The 5,350-nt window shown below is 37.1% G+C and overlaps 1 non-coding gene across 1 annotated transcript; it reads left to right on the plus strand.

Annotated features, from left to right (window-relative positions):
* The first annotated feature begins 289 nt into the window (after nucleotides 1-289).
* LOC139856552 (small nucleolar RNA R71) lies at nucleotides 290-396 on the plus strand. Its single transcript, XR_011762026.1, has one exon. It is a non-coding gene; the product is annotated as a small nucleolar RNA R71 (small nucleolar RNA).
* Nucleotides 397-5,350: the final 4,954 nt, after the last annotated feature.

Here is a 5,350-nt window from a genome sequence, read left to right on the forward strand (position 1 = left end):
CACATGTTGCGAGAGTTTCTTTAGCTCTCCAACTTCTTTGGTGAGGTTTTCTATTTGTTTCGAGATATATTTGATGGTTTTGATAGGATCGGAGGCGAAAAGCGATGTTGCTGATGCAATGTGCTCTTCCGTGTTCCAATCGTGATGGTGCATAGTCATCTCCTCGATCAATCTCCAGGCCTCATCAGCAGTGAAGTTCATGAAGTTACCTTGAGAAACAGCATCAAGAGTAGACTTATTGTTCTGATTTAGACCTTTGTAGAAGTTCAAAATCTTATCAGAGCTCTCAAGACAGTGATTTGGGCATCTTCGAAGCAAATGTTTGAATCTTTCCCATGCAGTATAGAGTGATTCATCGGAAGCTTGTTGAAAGTTTACGATATCATTCCTAAGTCTGATTTGTTTTGATGGGGGAAAGTACTTGATTAAGAAAGTTGTTGCCATTTCCTCCCATGAGGTGATAGAATTGGGTTCTAACCCCTCGAACCAGGTTTGTGCATGAAGAGTTAAGGAATAGGGGAACAGATACAGACGAACTACATCTTGTTCAACCCCGTTTTGCTTATATGAGTTGGATAAGGAGAGGAATCTATCTAAGTGAGAGTTGGGATTGTCAATTGGTAAGCCATAGAATAGACAGTGATTCTGAATGAGTTGTATGATGCTATGCTTAAGCACAAAAAACGCTCCGTTAACCTCTGGATAGAGTATCGGTCCTCCTCGTCCATCTAACGAGGGTTTGGTGATGTCAGCGAGAGTGATGCATGCGGCCATCGTCTAACTATCGGCAGCTAAGTGTGGATCTCGTCGGATGGGTACAATGCATGATATCAGATAGAAGAAAGGATGTGTTGGAAGAATTCTTAGCGGTCTAAGTAGGTTAAACCATCTTAAAGGTTCACTAATAAGGAAGTCCATTTTAAACTTTTCTAATTAATCTAAATTAAGCTAATATTATCTAACTTAACTACAGTAAACTAGTAACTTCTGACAAAGCTAGACTCAGCCAAAAAGGTTCTCTTAAAAACTAACTAATCTAAACAGGCTCCAAATCGTACAACCGCTCCCCGGCAGCGGTGCCAAAAATTAAACTATTCCTGTTATATGCCCGAATCGGACGGTTTATTTATGCGGTGTCGTTAGGTTGCAAAACGTCAGTTCAGAATACCAACGGGAGAAGTTGATTGTTTAATTTATATATGCTGGGCCTAAATCTATTATTCCTTCCTATGGGTTAGCAAGGGCAAATATGACCTAGGGTTATTCCTCGAGCGGTCGAATTTGAGGCGGAGCTTATCTAGATAATTTAGTAATTAAGATGGGTTTGTACATAATTTAGTATCCAAGACTAGTGGCCAGGTACACCTTGTGTGGAGAGGCAGGATCCTTTTGGTCCCAATAAATTGGAGACTATTCAGAAAATCCAATAACCAAGTCTAACCGATTTATTCTAGACACCACTTTATCCGGAATATCAAATTGTGTAAAGGCAATAGTTGGGTTGATTTGTTTATATAATTGTAATTAAAATATTAAAGCAATATAATTAAAATAAGCTAGCTAGCATGCAACAACTAAGGACAGAGAAGACGTGGTTCACCATGATTTAAGTTAACGTAGTGTCGGGATGATTATGAGGCACTCCTTGGATAGATATACCTTGGTGTGAATACTAGATTCCCTACTAAGCGGTTTCCCGGTTAGCATGTCACGAGGAACTAGGCTTTGAAGATTCTGATCGGATGGACTATGCTCAACTCCCGACGCTTTATCTGGTTTAAGGATATAAGCAGCCCATCTTGGATGTAGTGCAAACCTTGAGCGCACGTATAAAGTAGCATAGCCTTATGTAGATGATATCCAACCTTTCTTAACACCTTAGTGTATCACCCAAGTGAGTGGTTATGATTGTGTTTCGAATCCCTTTCTGTCAATGGTTTGGTAAAATCTAAGGGTTTGTAGACAAATTAGAACATCCAATAGTTCTCAGTCATCCTTAAAGATTTATAAGCTTAGTTTGTATTGTAGTGCGTTAAATTCCCATTTATGACTTAAACCAGCCCTTACTTAAATCTACCCAATAAATCCCTTAGTTATCCACCATGTACTAGACTTATAGTGGTTCCATAGCTTCTAACCTTGACCATGCTCAAGTGGTCCTATAGTACATCAACACTATACTCTACTGTTGTAACAGTATTTCCTCGAGTCTTATACTCTTGACCAATGTCTTGATCTGGTCCTATGGTAATTTCCCATGTACTTTATAGTATTTCCAATGGGTTCATACCTTGACCAATGTATAAATACAGATAACTAATTACCTTTATAATGTCGACTTTATAAAAGGTTTTAATCACGTTTATTGGTGGAAGGACGATAATAACGAGGTTTAATATCATAGACAGAAAGCAAGTACGAGACGATAATTATCCCTAACTAACATTATTAAATCATGGCAAACAATCAAGCAATTACTCACACATCATGGCAACAAGCATTTCTAACATTAGTAAATCATAAACATCGAACAATATTATAATAAACTGATATAGATAGTACCGGATAATGTCGGCAGCATAATACTTGTATTACTTCATAATATCCATAGCGTTACAATGCTTGAAAGCTTATACTACTAACTACATACTAATCTCCTATTGATCACTAGAGAGCGACGATAGAGAGATAATTACATTTCCTAATCTCTGTACTTTTCTCTCTCTAGAAACTAGAGAGAGAAAGTAGAGAGAGAACTAATCTCCTATAGATCACTAGAGAGTGACTATAGAGAGACACTTAGAGAGAGAAGTGAGGAATTGGTGTGTTTTTGGTGTGTTGAAATGAGAAGTGAATCCCTCCTTTTATAAGCAAAGCTTGGGGGCAAAATTGTAATTTTTGGCTGAAAAACGCCTGGCAGGTGGTATGGCAAGAGGTATGGCAGGGTGATATTTTCTTAAAAATGCCTGGCAGGGGGTATGGCAGGGCGTATGGAAAGGGGACTGGCAGGGCGTATGGCAAGGGGTATGGCAAGCCGGATTTTGTGCTGGTCAGCCTTGATTCCCTAGATCGTAACTTGATTTCTTGTCTTTCACCGTTTTCACTCTAGAATCTTCATTTTAGCTCCGTTTTTGACGATTCTTGTGCCCACGCATTCGTAATTGAATATCCTACAACATGAGGTTAAGTAATTAAACTTTTCCAAAAATTATAAAATAAGTTATTTAAACGCAAGTTAATCGTCTTAGGTGGTTTTGCTCGTTTTTCCTCGTTTCTCATCCGTTTTTAGTGATTCTTGAAACATAGCCTTTGTAATGACTAAATCTACCAAATTAACCAATAAAGTGATTATTTTGGCGATAAAGTTTGGAACTTTATGGTTTTAGGACTCAATATCGGGGGTAAAAAACGTGACTTTTTGGCCGATATCAATGTTCCAAAAATATCCAAATATTAATTACAAATGAAAAAAATCAGCAGCATAACGAAGTCCAATACTACTAGCATGATCATCATGCTTGCTGTGCATCATGGGCTTCGTGAACGGGTCAGCCACATTATCATTTGTATGAACCTTTAAGAATACTAATATCATTCCTCTTAATGACTTAATGAATGTAGTCAAACTTTTGAAGAATGTGCCAGATACTTTTATGTACATGTGATTTTTTCAAAAGTATATTAACACTCGAACTATCACAGTACATATTATAGAAGATTAAATGTTGTGTACTACTCTGAGTATAACAACAAACTTTTTTATCCAGACAACTTTCTGAGCAGCTTCTCAGTCAACAATGTATTTTGCTTTTGTTGTAGATTGTTCAATAGTGCTCTGCCTAGAGCTCTTCCAATCAACTCTTGCCCATCATGACAAAAAAACAACGTGACTGGATCGAGAATCATCTTGATAAGTTTGGAAACTAGAATCAGTATAAAACTTAATACTTAACTCTTCTTCCAAACCACCATAAACCAAGAATATATCATTAGTACTCTGCAAATACTAAAGAATATTCTTAACAACAATCCAATGTACTTCACCTGGATTATGTTGACAATGACTCGTCAAACTCAAAACTAACGAAACATCAAGTATAGTACATATCATGGCATTCATAATGGATCATATAGCCGAAGCATATGTGATACATTTCATTTGTCTCAACTCATCTGCTGTGATAGGACTTTTGAGACTATCTCACGGTTATGCCTTTTTGCATTGGCAAAGCTCCATGCTTTGAGTTTTGCATGCTAAATCTCTGCAAAATAATGTATGTACTTTGATTCACACCAATAAGCCAATTGGATCTATTGTATAGATCCTCATTCCAATAATATAAGTAGCTTCATCAAGATCCTTTATGGAAATACATTCTCCAAGTCAAGACTTGACATCTTGCAAGTTGGAATGTTATTTCTAATAAGTAATATGTCATCAACATATAAGATCAAGAAGACCACTCTGCTCCCACTAGCTCTAATGTAAACTCAGGGCTTATCTTGGTTTGAGAAAAATTAAACACTTTGATTTTCTTATTAAACTTAAGATTCTAGCTTCTGGATGCTTGCTTTTATCCATAAATGGATTTTAGAAGCTTGCATACTTTATTAGGATGCTTAGGATTCATAAACCCTTCCGGTTGAACCATATATACGTCCTCGCTTAGGTCGCCATTTAGGAAAGCAGTTTTGACATCCATTAGCCATATTTTATTATCATGAAAAGTAACCATGGCAATAAGTATCCTAATTGTTTTAAGGCTCGCGACTGGTGAAAAACTTTCATCATAACCTTTTGTCACCAATCGAGCTTTAAAAGTGTTTACATTACCGTCCATATCAGTCTTCCTTTGAAGACCCGTTTTTTTTACCTCATTGTCTTACAATTGGGTAGAAGATCAATCAAGTCTCATACTTGATTATCCTTCATAGACTGCATATCTCTATTCATAGAATCTAGTCATTTTCAGATTCAGGGTCTGATATGGCCTCACGCAGCTAGAGGGTTCATCATAATTCCTTAGTTGAGGTTTATCTGAATTAATTAGATAATTAAACCTCATAAGCCGATGAGTTCTACTAGATCTATAAAGTGCAGGTGTAACACGTTCTGGCTCACCAACAGTGCGCTCAGTTTCAACGTGTGGATTGCTAGTGCTTACTGAAGGTATGTTACTTGAAAGTACTTGAATTTCTTCAAGATCTACTTTACTCCCACTGACTTCTTGTAAGAGAAGATCTCTTTCCAGGAATTCAGTAGACCGAGTAGAAAACACGTTGTCTTCAGCTTGGTAGTAAAAGTAGTAACCCATTGTTTCCTTTATGTATCGTACAAAGTAACATTAGA

The sequence above is a fragment of the Rutidosis leptorrhynchoides genome, chromosome 6 (genome assembly GCF_046630445.1).
Source record: "Rutidosis leptorrhynchoides isolate AG116_Rl617_1_P2 chromosome 6, CSIRO_AGI_Rlap_v1, whole genome shotgun sequence".
Classification (NCBI taxonomy): domain Eukaryota; kingdom Viridiplantae; phylum Streptophyta; class Magnoliopsida; order Asterales; family Asteraceae; genus Rutidosis; species Rutidosis leptorrhynchoides.